This window comes from Aphelocoma coerulescens, chromosome 11 (genome assembly GCF_041296385.1).
Source record: "Aphelocoma coerulescens isolate FSJ_1873_10779 chromosome 11, UR_Acoe_1.0, whole genome shotgun sequence".
Taxonomy (NCBI): domain Eukaryota; kingdom Metazoa; phylum Chordata; class Aves; order Passeriformes; family Corvidae; genus Aphelocoma; species Aphelocoma coerulescens.
Window position 1 is genome coordinate 15,385,813 of NC_091025.1, and position 14,652 is coordinate 15,400,464.

Sequence of the window (14,652 nt, forward strand, 5' to 3'; positions counted from 1 at the left end):
CCTATTTAGCATTCAAAAACATATATATGTTTTTGTAATGAATTAAGATTAGTCCATCAAGGAGAGGCTTGTTAGAAGTGGAAATGCAACAGTCTCCACTAACTAGATATTCTAAATGTTGGATGAAGTATATTAGAGTGGTTTTACTTGTATTGCATGTTTTCTTACAAAAAGAAATGCAAAAGCATCTATATTCTTTTATCACTTTATTATTTGTTTATTTTCCCTAAAAATAAAATGACTTGATTTAAGTGCATGATGCTATTTACTTGTATTTTAAAGCCTCGCATAAGATTATACAGCAGATTGAAATGCATACTTATGTCTGTTTCTTTCATTGGACAGCTATGCTAAAGCAAATAAAATCAAACACATACATTCCCTCTCAGTGGTTTACAAACTGTAAGTGATGGGAGGAAAAACCCGCAGCCATTCCACTGAATTCTATTATTGACAACAGCAGAAGTAAAAAAATTAGAAAACAAATCCCTTTTTAAATAAAATGAAGTAAAAGACCTACATTGCTTGGAGGAAATGCTAATTGAAAATACCTTGCTAATGCTAGCTAGTCACAGGAAGGAAACATTAAGTTATTATTTTTAATAATGTTTACAAGTATATCCAGCCATTTCCAGCCAGTGAAAAATGTTAGCCTTGGTAAAATGTGGCAGTGCTACTTTTCACTGGTGATGCTGCTCATCTTCTCTCTGATAGCAATCATTAATTTTATTTTTTAACCCAGTCTTCAAATGAAGACAGATGAGCAGGAGAGTTTTAAATGCAAGCTGCTTATGTTCAGAAAAATGGCTGCGAGATTACAGATCACTGTGCCTGAGCTGAGTCCAGCGACTGTTTGGAAAGGGGGAGAAAAAACAAACAAGCATTAGGTGAGCAACAAACAGGCAGAGCCCTGGTGTGTGTGTGTGTGTGTACAGGGGTGTGTGTCCCTGCCAGTGTTTTGGGATGCGAGGAGACCACAAGGAGGGAGAGGTAAAAGAATCCTGCACAATGGTACAACAATCCGATTCATTTCCTAATTGCTATGGAGACCCACAGATATGATTATTGCTAATTGCTCTTGATAATTTTAATGTTACATGTTAACATCTATTTTTCATTAGTACCATCAGGATTGTTAGAGACCAGAATGTGTAATGTATCACATCACTGGTAGCATCATCCTGCAGCCTTTTATTTGTCCTTTTAGCACCACTGGTGCTGTCTCTTTACTCAAGTGTCAATGAGCACGATGTCATTTCTACATCTTTTAAGCTGTGACTTTTAGTATCTGACAGCTTTACCTCAGTTGTTTCTTACCACAGACACACTGGATTTGTCCTCATGCTCCCTATGCTCACAAGACTGAAGTTTTTAAACTTGGTCCTGCCCACAGTGACCTCATGACTGGTTATTTGGATACACCTTTTGGTATTTTTGGAAAGGAAGAGGTGACTTGGGCAGTGCATTAATAACAACAAGCAGCAGTTAAAAGGCTCCTCATTTAGTGTAGTAGAGAGCTGATTGTGGCTGACCTGCAGAGCCTGTCCCACACTGTCAATGCTTTGCTTTGGACAGATCTCCCAAACACCCTTCTTGCTGGACCCTCACAAGTGACCAAACCCCAGCAATAGGAGCTGGGTGCCCCTGTGTTGCTCATGACAGAAGTCCTCTCTCTCACTGAAGAGGAATTCTTAAAATAAAAGTCCAAAACTGATTAGATGAAGTCTGAACTTTCCTGTGAAAGGATGGAAGGGCAGGTCTGGGACTTTAACTCGGCTCAGGTACAGGAGTCTGGGACTGCACTCAGGGAGAGCAGTCCCTGTAGCTCCTCTAACGTGCAATTTTTGATCTGTTCTTGTAAGGAGCTCTGCTGGCTCTGAGTTTGAGTAAAGACAGCATTGAACATGCCTCCCCTACACTTCAGGGTTTTCTGCCAGCCCAACTGCTCCTGGGGAGTGACCTTGTCTCTAGGAATTAGGCCTTTCGTTACAGTCCCTTGTATGGAGTTGAGAGAGGATTAATTGGTTTGCTCACTGCAGTTTCTGGAAGTATCTCACATTTTTCAGTGGAAGATGACTCTGGAAGTACTTTCCTACAGTGAAACAAATCCCTGCCAGAATAAAATGATGAATCCTGAATATTACTGGCAGCATTTCATGCCAATTTTTGAACAGTTCGTTTCTATCTGCACCTCCGCTGCACACGTTCGGTGAGTTTAATGCCCAGCTGTCAGTGTTTTCCTCCTGAGCTGACCATCAGTATGGGAAGCACAGGTGCAAGTGTCCTGAGCTCCCCCTGGCCTCACGTGGGAGACATGAACTGGGCTCAGCAGAAACCCACCACACTGTCAGGGCAGATGTGAGTCTGTCTCTGAGACTGACGGTGGCTCCTGTGAGAAAATGCTTATAGGAAATATACAGCAGAGGTGAAATGTTACTTAAGCCCTTTTTTCCCTCTACAGGCAGAACACCTGTAACTGGGAGATCACTAAAAAATTCTTCAAGGGAAGAAGAATTTTTTTTTTTCCAAGATTTACCAGAATAGCCTCATCCTTGTGGTGGGATAACATCTCCATCCGCACCTGGCAGAGGGCAAGCAGACACCCTGCTGACACAGGTGAAGTTTGGTTGTCCTGATACTCAAGGTGGGAGATGTTTTTCCCTCAGCAATGAGGAGGAAAGGAGTTGCTGCCCTGCCTAGGGCCAGCAGCAGCCAGAGGAAATGTTTGGATGCTTGCCCTTGAAAGGCTGCAGCACCTGAGAGGTGCCTGGAAGCTCTCAGGATCTTCAGGTGTTAGCTATGGGAGTGAATTAAATAACCCATGGATATTTAACTCCTGTTCTAACTCTCTTACTGCACTTAGCTGAAAGGGGGTTGTTTAGTGCAAAATCAGCTCTGGAAAGGTGAAAGCAGCTTCTGGATGATGGCAGGTCCTGCGTGGCGGCGGCGGCTCTCTTGCGTTTCTCACAAGGTGAGTGCAGAGGTAGAGAGAAAGTTGGAGAGTGGTGGGAGGTGTGCTGAGAGCTAACAAAGGCCTTCAAAGTAAGAGTGATGTTAGAGGGTGTCAGGAGGCAGAAGGTGCCAGCTGCCTGACAAAAGAAATATCATTACTCACTATTAAAGAACACTCCAGATGCTTGATATAGTCATGGGTGTTCTTCTGAAAATTTTTTTAGCAAAGCTCCTAGCCTGCCTACAATATTGTTTTCTGGAGTCCAGGCCAAAATCTGTAAGCTTTTGTTCAAGCAAATAGACCGTGAATCTCATGAGTAAGAACCAGTCTTACTGTCTAATGCTGCAGAGTGGTGGTTGCCTCTTCAAAAATACTAAAATCCTCTTCACACTGACTTATTCCTCCGGGACATAATTACTAACAGGGACAGATTGTGCAGATCCTCTCTCAGCAGTCCAGGGTGGGATGAACATTTGCTCTAGGCACTCTCCAGTGTTTCTGCATCATAGATCTCTCTCCATCTCCACTCTCTTCCGTGCCTTTATAGCGAGCTAATGGACAACTGTTACTCATGCCTAGAGATGTGTCTGTATCAAGAAAAATGAAAGCACAAAAATATGAAAAAGTTCATCTGTTAACTTTCATTGGCAGAAATGTTATAGTGGATTGTACTCAAAATGCAGGACTCTTCCCAGACTTTACAAGCACAGGGGTGATTGAAACAGAATAGAAAAAAAAAAATGGTGTTAAAACAGGACTGCTGAAATTAAACAGGTTGAAAGTTGTCTGGCAGCTCCAAATACAGCAGAGAAGTATAGCCCTAGAGTGCAGCAAATTTAATCTTTGAACAGGTTTATTGTTTTATCAGGTTTTTGTTTAAGAAGGGTTTCATTATATATAACATTGAGATAAATTTTTACATAGCAGATTTATTCAACAGGTTTATCCTTTTAACAGCCCTCATTGTATTTCAGCAGTTGGTGCGTGGGGTCTTATACATCAAGCAAGTTTATTACTTTATCAAGTATGAATTTTAAGAAGTTTTCCTAATAATAGAAGATGTGTGGAGATTTATAGGCGGTACATTGTTCTATTCAGTGTTTGAGCTGTTTTACCTAATGTAAGCTACATCGTAGCTACATGACAATGCTGCTCCAAATGGTGGTAATTGTGCTGTAACTCATACTATCTTCCCACCACTGCAATAGATCTCACTTTGCTGTCCCAGTGTTTTAAAAACCCTTAAAAGTCCAAGTACAACTACCCTGACTAAATTGTCTCTGTAAATTAGAAGAACAAAGTGAGGTAAAAAGCAGTATTGACATTAGTAAGTAAAAGGATTGTGCTGAGCTGTTTTGATAAAAATTCAGTACTTCTGGACTGCAGGAATTACAAGACCTCCAAAATGGGATGGAGAACTTGCTTTGGCATCTGCAATAGGGAACTAGCAGTGTTTGGTGTCATCATAAATTTTTGATCCAAGGGATTTCTTCCAAAAATATCCATTACTGATTATTCAATCCGGAAATCAGTTTTGGAAGTTCTATCTTCCAGAGGGAATGGCATGAAAATTCAGGCAGCTGTCCGATTTGTGGCTCTTGGTAAGCAAAGTAATTAAAGAATACTTGGGGTTTATGGGTTTTTTTAGGATTGTTTTAATCTCTCTGGTTCTGCTTGGAATTAGAAAAGTAACATTAAAAAAGTCCTTTGAGATGTAAAGTCAGTTCCTAGAAATGTTATTATTATTTGTACTTTTACAACATGCAATTCAAATCAAGCTGGATCTCACTGATTTGTTCTAATGACAAAACAAAGATCTATCGCAAATTTCTTCATATTGTGAAGTAGCAATTAATTTGTAGAGCTGGTTCAGTGTTTGCTGATGAAATGTCTTCTTATCAGAAAATGCTGATTCATCAAAACTAGCCTGTTTATAGATAAAAGTTAATTTAAATTTGTTTGTCTCAGAAATATTGGAGGAAATCTGAAATTTGGTTGAATGACAACCTGTATGTCTGTAGTTTAGGCTAAAGTGATTTTTTTTTTTTTTTTTTTAGAAACTTAAACTAATTTAAACAGAAATTAAGTGCTTCAGAATGAACAGATGATCTGTTTTGTACTGGGTCATTTTTCTTTTTATTTCACACTTTGATTCATTAATACATTTGAGAGCTCAGGTTTCCATCATGGCTTTGGACAATACATTTCTTGTACCTCACATTTTTACAGATGAGAGGAGTTTTCCTCCTAGCACTATGGAAACAAAAGTATAGAAAAAGTATTCCACTGCAAAATACACTGCGGATTTATATTATGATGCCAATAATCTGCAAACTTAATCCTTGCCATTTGTGCTTATGGGATAAATCCAGTAATTTATGCTCCATTGGCATGTTTACTTCTGAATATATCGTCCTGCTGCTCTCATGTTAAAACTTTTCTGATCGGTGGGATGCTGCCATCTAAAATGTGAAACTTACTGGACTTGTTTATTTGGGAAGGGAACATTAGCCATGTCCTAGTTTAGAGCTGATATTTTTACTTATAAAACCCTTATTGTGAACACAGGAATTAGTACAATGTGATAGCTCTAATAAAATAGGTGTACTTCTGTGCAGTAATCACATAGCTCTTTTCAGTGGTTCTAGTATAGAACTTCTTACTTTTAAAAAATAATTTGATTGACATCTACTTGATATTCCTTGATGACTTTGACATATAGTATATCTGGTTGACAGGTGCGTTGGGTGTACTCTACAGATATAGATAGACTTAAAAAATGTATTTTCTAGAGGTAATTGTATGGTTTAGATAAAATCTGCAGTTCCTCCCAATGTAACTCGTATAACTGGCAGCTCTCAGCTCATGAAGTATTGTAGTTTAAGACCACTTTAAAAAAGAGACTGACACTTTAGATGAACAGAGAAATTCAATGAGAGTTTTGTCCCTGCCTTTAGTGTGGCCAGGAGCTATGGCAGATCTCCTGCTTCGAAGGGACTTGGGTAGACAGGGAATTGACACTTTACCTTGCTCCTGCTTCCCAAACATTGCTGGGCTGTGCCCTGAGCTTTCCTCCTTCCCTTCCCAGCTGTGTGTATCTTGTCTTTATACCACTCCCAGTGGGATAAAACCACCTTTTTCTTGTTAACTTAATTCCACTGGCATCACTGGGGTTATTTTTGGCTTCAAACACATAAGTTGGAACAACAAATAGGTCAAATTTTTGTAGCATCTTTAGGCAGGGGGTGGGAGGAAGACGTTAAAGGGTGATGTTAATTATTCCCCTGTTAAGCATTGTTTTTAAATGACAAGGCTCTTGGAGCCAGGAGTTTGATATTTGTTATGAACATTTGAAGTTTCACACTTCAAGAAAGGCCTGGGTAAGTTCATGTTAAATTATAAGGGTTTTTTCCTGAATCTCATGCTTTTAATTTGACAGGCAGGTTTGAGAATGACAAGCACTGTCTTCAGTTTATAAGACAGCTGACAATCCAACCGCTGAGTGCCAGTGTGCTGTTGATGGTGCCTTTCTGCTTGGATTTTTTTTTTTCCTACTGATTAGTGTTCTTCTTCCTGAATCATCAGAACTAGTGCCTTCCTTGAAAGTTTTGGTGTATCTAACATAGTTGTGGGTCTGGCATGGTGGCTCTGCTACGTGAGGTGTTGCGGTGCAAAGCTGCAGCAGCACTGGTACCAGCCAGGCACTGTCTCTCCTCCGTTCCTGCATAGCCTTCCTTCTCCCACACTTCTAAATTGCTCTATGGAGATGATCCATTAAGAATCACAATAAAGCTTGAACGTTTGAATAACCTTTGAAATTATTGACAAATCGGCCCCAGCAGACTGCCTAGGAGCCTAATGTAGAAGAAAGAGATCGATGACAATGCTGCAGAGACAGGATTCAAGCTGCACAAGCAAGGGGATATATTATATGATTTTTGCATGCTGCCACTGGAGCACAGATATAGCAAGAGTGATGCACTGTTTGAGTGGACCTGCTTTTCTTCTCATGTTCTTTTGGCAGATTGATTTCACCAGGTGCCTTCTTACAGCAGGGCCTGGGCTCATCAGGAATTTTGGAAGAAGTGACAAGCTGAAGCCACCAAGGGCTATAACCCAGTGAGGACTTGCTCGAAGCTTGTGTTGTGTGAACCTGGAAACTCCAATGCACCTTCTCATCTCTGCAGTTTCACCCACCACGTAAGGAATTAGCTCCAAATCCTTGAGTGATCCCGGCTGCTATCACATAGAAGTGTCCATAATCCAAAATATCCATTAAGCCACAAACTAGCCTCACATTATTTCCATCTTCCAACTGGGAAAGAAATAGTTTGTTCAGAATTTCGAAATCTGTTTTAACACCCAAATCACCACTGTTTGAGTAAAGTTCATGTTACTTTTCTTCCTTCCATTCTCATGAGAACTGAGATCCTTGAGTTTAACCATTTCCACGGGAGTCCTGGTCATTAGCAGGGTTTGGCACAAGGACCCATGTTCATGCTTTCACTCTCTCTGATTTTTCTGATTCACCCCGGAGGTTTGAAGTTAATGTGTACACACTTAAAAGCTGAGTAACAAAGTTAATTTATGAAAGGCTGTTACACCCTATTCTACAGGAAAAGGGCTGTGTAGCAGAGTTTATTCATAAAGCTTAGATGTTTGGTGGACGAATGCTCCTTTAGACCACTATTGTCTTTTACCAGATAAATGTGTCCCACCCAGGACTGTTTGGCACAACAGTGACCTCTAAAGGCTCGTTAGATTAATGGTGTCTCCAGAGTTAGCCGGCTTTAATTCTTATTTAAAGGTAGATGTGTGGCTCTGTATCAGGTATTACCCCCTTCATGCTGAGCACATCTTTAGAAAGGTCAGCTCTTGGAAGGATCTGAAAGCCTGCTCCTTTTCCCTTGTGCTGTACAAAGGCACCTGACCTTTCAGTGATCCTAATTTCTCTTCCTTTTCTCTTCCCTCCACCCTCCCTCCAGCCTATTACTTATTGAAGTGGAAAGGACTTTTCCCCCCACACACACTTCCCCCTCCTTCCCCCCCCCCCAATATTTTCTAAAATAAGTGACCAAAGCCAGTGATGACACAAGTTCAAATCCAGGCTACCTTGATATTTCACCAGGAACTCCTCTTTTTGGGACAATCCTGTTGTGCAAAATTTGGAGCTTACACAATTGCAATTGTGTACACAATTGCACTGGGAGACCCTATGTTATTTTTAGTAGATGAGTGCATTTAAATGTAAGATATGTATGTTTGGGGGGTTTTCACTTTAAAACATATTTTTCACTAATACCAAGAAACTGGAGTTTGATTGGGTTGGTTAAAGATGGGAAGAAGAAGGAATAAAGCCCAGGGGAAGGGGAAAGAGAGGATAATGGGTTAGTGAGGGTTGAAATAAAGCAGAGGAAGCAGAGTGTAAATATGAGCAAAGGGGCAAAGTGAGAAAGGGGACACTGAAGACCTGGGGGAAATAGGAAAGCCTTGAGTAATTGCAGGATTTTAAAGACAGCTGCAGTGGGCAGGAGGCAAAAGTTGAAGCAAAACCTGTGATCCTACCTAGACACCTTAATTATCACTGCAGCTTTCCAGCTGTGGATTGTACATGTCTCCTGTTCAATTGACTTGCTGTCCCTTTCCCCAAACCACTTTACCTCTGTTTCTAAAGGGGACATTTTCTCGTTTAACAGTTGTATTTTTTTTAATTGAAAAGTGACATGGTTTTGGCAAACTTGTTTTCTGTCAGCAAGAAGCTGGTTAGCTCTTTGGTTGGTTCCACTACCCTGGGAATTATCACTAATTGATTTTTTTTTGTTGTTCAAATCACTGCACTCCAGGGGCTTGTCTTTCTTGCTAAAATAAGACGAAACCAACTGCATTTGGAGGTGCTATCCCTGCCTGGGCTGTTCAATTTTTAGACTTTTATCATGAACATCCTTGCCCTTTTTGTATGGTCCTGATGGCATTCTTTGCTTGAGATTTTTCTCCCAAAAGGGTTGCTCTCTCCCACTCAGCTGGGGATTTGCTGCTAGCTTTTCTATGGAACTGGGTTCATCTGCGATTAATAAAAAGGTTTTTTTAATTCAGTTTGGCCAATCCGTCATAGAATGATTGAGAGAAGCACATTGTAGATAAAATTATTTTGGTTTGGACCTCACAAGAGCACCCTTTTGCCCAGGTTTGGGACCCAGAACAATGAGATTCTGCTGGAGATTTATCACGTGCCTCACGACAAGGAGCTGGAAAATTGTCTAATATTACTCAAAAAGAGTGCACAATGCATACAAAGCTGTTCAGAAACAATATTAACCAGACTCATTATTAAAACCTTCTAGAATTCAAAGTGTGACTGTAGACAAAAACTTAGCTTAAGGGGATGGGAAGGAAATGAAACACCCTGTGCTTTAAAGGACTCATACGAAAATGTTGTGAAGGAGAACTAGCTCCAGTTTACAGGAATAAAACCAATGGCTGAGACATCTGAGGAAGACAATGCTGTTCAAATTGCTGAGCAAAGTATGTCTGGGTCTGAGGAGTGGGTTCACCTCCCAGCCATCCCCAGAGAGAGGCACAAGCCCCCCAGGAGCACTGAGGGTCCCCCTCTGTGGTGGCAACCGTCTGCATAGCCAAATGCAGAGTGACCACACGTCAGTGGTGGAGCTGGCACAGGGCAGCCCGGGATGAAGTTGCAGGGGTTATCCCTGCCTGAGGGCTTGGGAGGTGTTGGGTTTGCATATGCTTGATTAGCACTCCCTGTGACCAGGGGCACTGCGGATGTATCTCACTCTGTTTATGTTTTTGGTTCTTATAATGAAAATGAGATCCCTCGTGTAGCCCTCTGCCATTTTGCACGTCAAACTGAAAGTATATATGCTCGTTGTGGGTATTAGTGTCTCAGCTTAATGACAGAAGCCTCGGACAAATAAATCCATGTGCCATGGAGGATTTTCCTAATGAAACTGAACTACAATACTGTTTACATAATGTCCTTTAGACTCTATTCAAAACAGCAAATGCTGGACGTCGCTGTTATCCACCGACACCAGCTAATACAGGCAGAAATGAAAATGTAATGCAAAGTGGCAGCTCCTTTTAACTTTCCTCCAAGTCTTTCTGTAGTGGCTCTGAGCATCCCCTCTGAACTTTTCCCCTCCTGGGTGCTGGGGTTTTTTATATGTTGGTTTTTGGTTGACTTTTTTTTTTTCTCTTTAATATATTGACATTCCAGCCCTTGGAACAAGGTCTTCACTCCTTTTCTCATTTCAAGATCTTGTTTTGGGAGAGCTCTAACACCTGTCCACTGATCGCCTGCCAGTCTGCATCTGTGCCCAGCTGACAGAGCTGTCTGCTTTGACTAATGATGTGATTGATGGACAAAATAAGGAAGAACACACAAAAAAACATTTCTGTCTGGTCTGGTGTGTCAGCAAGCCTTCATCAAGTGGCTGCTGAAGGTATATTTTGCTGCATGCCTCATTACACAGTAATGGCATTCCCAGGCAAAGCTGTTTCTTTTCATGACACAAGACAGCAGGCAGCTTTATGGACTCTGGGCCTATCGAGCCTGGAGGAGAGAAGCACTAAAGAGTGGTCATTTCCAAAAGTGCCTCAAGTTGCTTTTTTGTTGTCATGAATTTAATATGAATCAACACAATATGAAATGAGCATGAGGAATTTTAGTGACTAGTCATTTTTTAAGACTGCTGTCTAAACAGCCATCAAGGAAAAAAGCTCAAACATTTTTTTCTACCAAACCTGTTGCAAAAAGAAGTCATCTGTCAATTTTATTACATTAAAAAAGTACAGAGGCGTATAGTCCAAACAAATGTGTGCTTCAGTGCTAGACATGTGGAAAACACCACACATGTAAAGTACAAAAAAAGGCAAATGACTGGCAGAGTGAATGCAGTACTTAACAACTAAGGTTTAAATGGCTGTGTTTGAAGAAGGCCCTTGTGCAGTTCATATATCACGTTAGGGACTGCCTGCTTCAGGAAATGCAACAATTAAGTGATAGTCATTAGGCAATGTGGCACAGGACTGTGGAAGGGTGGCCACAAAACCCCTAGCACAACTTCTGCTCACAGCCAGCAGTGAAGGAGGAGCAGGACTGATCCAAGGAGAGAGGGATGGAGGTGGGTGGGAGGGAGGTTCTTCCTCTGCACACAGCATCAGGCTCCATTTTCCTCCTCTGCTCAAAGTTGTGCCATTCACATCTATCCTCCATCCTTCCCACAGCTTCTTTTCTCTGGGCGTCTCCCCTCCTCTTACTTCCCATGGAGTTTTTTGCATTTTGAAATACTTAATTTCATCCATGAAAAGAACCAGAAAATTAGTTATGCTTGTTCACAAAAAAATTTTGGATTGTTTTTCTCTTCCTAATACAAGAGGTCTTTTACCATGGGCTATTTGGAATAATTTGTGAATTTAATGAGTTGTGATTAGTTAAGAAATTGTTCTTCATGTAATAAATACTACACAGTAAATTAAGAAGTGTACATGAGTTCTTTATAACCACTTAAAGAGAGAAAAACATTGATGTAAATTCTTGTTATGACAAATGTAGAAGATAATCTTTTAAAGTGCATTTAATTTACTGTAATAGTAAGAACCACTTTATCGATGCCTAAGAGTACAGAATAAAGGAATACAGGATAATTCAAAGCAAATAAATAGCATGATTAAATTCAGTATGGCACTTACTTACAGACACAATCAAGTTACCCTTACATACCAGTTGAAAGAATAATAACAGAATACATTTTTGATCCAAGAATAAAAGGCTTCTGCATAGATGTGAATAACTAGGCAGGCTGTTAACCTGCTTTCTCTAGTCTTGATACTAAATAAGGCAAATCCAGGCTCAAGGGAAGAAGAAATTCTGTTGAGTGAAAAGTTTAAACAAAGTAATTATTCTATCAAGTGCAGTAGGGGAGCTAAGTACCACGAAATATCAAACACCTGCAGGTTTCCAAGAAGTTCTCTGCTGAAAACCAGAAGCAGCTGGGTGGAGGAGAGGCCATTTTATCAGTAACCAATGGATTTCTGTGCTCCACTGACCTTGAAGTCAATACCAGTGCCAAGAGCTCACTGTCTGCTGTTTCTTCTTGCGTTATTGGTTTGAGAACCATAAAAATGTCAGAGATTTACTATAAATCACAATTCAGTGGGGTTTTGTTGTCTTGGTTCATTTTTTTTTTTTTGCTTTAGCTGAGCCTGATCATATTCATTTGTGAATTGAGGGCAAGTAGTTAGCAGAATGTGTCTCGTTGCCTTTTCCAGGGAGCTTTGCTGTTTCTCTATCAGGGAGTTTTGTGTTTCTGTGCTAATTTGGCAATGCTGGTGGGTGGGGCTGGGTGGGAGCAGCTGGTAGGAGCTGTGGTGCTTCTGCAGTGGGCTGTGGTGTGAGCCCAGACAGGACAAATGGCTATTTTCTTATCTCCCTTGCTGCTTTTTTTTTTAATCACTCGGATTCAGTTTCTGCTTTGGTAAGGTAGACATTCCATTTTTTTGGCCTGTTTTCCCTGAAGTTGTTGTGTGTGTCAAATTTGTCATGGTTTAATGGCTTACTGTATTTCCCTGCACTGGAACCACTAAACACATTTTCGTTTAAGTTGGGATCTTTAAAGAATGATCATCTTATCCATCTGTTCAGAAAGCACGAAGACACAAATCTGGGTCAGAAAAGAGACTTGGAAAAATCCCCTGTACTCAATCAGTTTCTGGCAAGTGAATTTGTCTCATGACTTCAGGAGCTGGTGGAAAAAGAGAGAATTTAGCTGCAAAAATATTCTGTTATCAGCTCTTTGCTTGAAGCCATGGCAAACAGGTTTCCAGTTTTGTAGATGGAGCAGAGGAACTCAAAAGGATATTTAACCTTAGGTTATTTTCTTTAATCTTAGAAGAACCAGCCACCCGTTAACATGCCTATATATATATATTTATATATAGGAACATACAATCTTTTCTTTCCTAATCAGGTTTGTGTATCTCCCTTGATTGATTTTTCTTTTTCCTAAATCTTTAATAATTTTTCTTCATGATTTCTGCATCTTGTCCAGGCTTTTCTTTCTGTTTTCTGTATGTAATACAGTAGTATGTAGTAGTATGGCTCTAGAAGAAATCTGCTTATTTCTTCATTGTTTCTGATGGGGGGGGGGGGGGGGGGGGGGGGAAGCCTCTGCAGATCAGATGGCTTAATTAAGTATCATTTGTATTGGAGGATGTGGGGGCAGGGAGTACCTTTGAGGTATTGGAACTGTTTTATGAGAATGTATTTTTATATTGGGATCATCTGTACACAAAGAAAAGAAGGTTTTGTCCTTGCCTGCTTTTTGAACCCGGGTCCTGGGAGTGGAATCTATAGTTCATGGAATGTTTGAACTGCAGATTCAATTTTTTCTAGGATGAGCACCTTACTCCAATGAAGTTCCTAGTGATTGAAATGGGGATTTGACACGTACAAGACTTTTGAGTTGTGCATTGTTGGCCTGTGCTGCTGAGGTTGGGCTGTGCTCTTTGTTCCTACTGGAATCACCAGGAACTTATGAACCCACCCCAGAACACCTGCCCCCCGGGGGAAAAGTTTTGGTCCTGCAAAATTGGTATTCCTGTTTGCAATGTTTGGTTCTGTTGAAGGCATTGTGAGGTTCTCTCGATTGTTGTTTATCAGTATGGGTTGTTATTTGATATCATTTGCTCATTAATTAGCACAAAGGAGCAGGATTGAAAGGACGAAGGCCATATGCAATTCCTTCTAGGGGAGGGAGTGAGATGGTCCTGCACAACCAGGATGGAATTGTTCTTTGTTGGTAGTGAGGAACTCTGTTTCCTTTGAAGAGATGACACACAAGGTCCTGGGGAAGCATTTGGCTCAGGAGCATTTGCCTGCTCCTTTCTCCCTGCTGGCTGTGGCTCTCTACTGATCCTGCAGTAGCCTCTGAGATGCAGAGCAAAGCATTTTCTGGGAACCACCAGCCCTGCCTTTGCGTGGCAAACAATGGTGGCAGCAAGGCTGGCACACACAGCAGTGGTGATGGTCCTGTTCTGGGAAAAAGCCACAAAAAATATTCAATAAACCAGGGATTGCAGGACCAGAATGCTGCAGACATGTCAAAGCCTGGAAAGTTTAATGGAAAATCTTATATTCATGTTGATTATTAACATGAGGACATTTTTCCACTTGAAAAGGAGAAAAACTAATTATTAGTTCTTGAGTGCTCTGTGACCACCGATCTTTATAGAGTGCTATGATGACTGGAGCTGTGTGAATAACTGGAGTTTCCGTTCCTTGGCAATACTAAATGTGGATAAATAGTTCAGTCAAATGATTTTTTTTTTTTTCTTATGCTTCTTGACTGTTGACTTTTATTTCTTTTTGTAGCTTTCAAAACAGAATGGAAGAAAATGTCAAAGAAAACTTCAGTTTAAAATGCTTCAGTATTCTCAGATTTTTATTTTTTAGTGTTGCTGTGCTCTTAGCAATGCAAATGGTACAGTGAAGTGGAAGTAAATTTGTAGCTGTTTTCCTGTTTTCATATTTTGTTTTGGTTTTGTTGGGGTTTTTTTAACTTGAGAGGAGAATTTTCATAGAATAATTTTTCTTGTATCTAGTGACAGTACCTTGCATATGGAAATCATTAAGATGTGAGATTAAGAACCTATCAGCTAAAGGCAATAAAATCAAATTTAAG

The 14,652-nt window shown here is 40.5% G+C and overlaps 1 long non-coding RNA gene across 7 annotated transcripts in view; it reads left to right on the forward strand.

The window, feature by feature from the left end:
* Positions 1–2,352: 2,352 nt before the first annotated feature.
* Positions 2,353–14,652, forward strand: part of LOC138117130 (uncharacterized) — a 29,632-nt gene continuing 17,332 nt past the window's right edge. For 2 of the 7 annotated variants that reach the window (XR_011154530.1, XR_011154529.1), the window contains exons 1-2: positions 2,673–2,971; positions 6,978–7,153. This is a non-coding gene — a long non-coding RNA (uncharacterized lncRNA). Of the gene's footprint in view, positions 2,426–2,529; positions 2,617–2,672; positions 2,972–6,977; positions 7,365–8,796; positions 11,629–14,652 lie in introns of those variants that run through there. The other 5 variants (XR_011154527.1, XR_011154526.1, XR_011154528.1 and 2 more) reach the window with 5 other exon arrangements.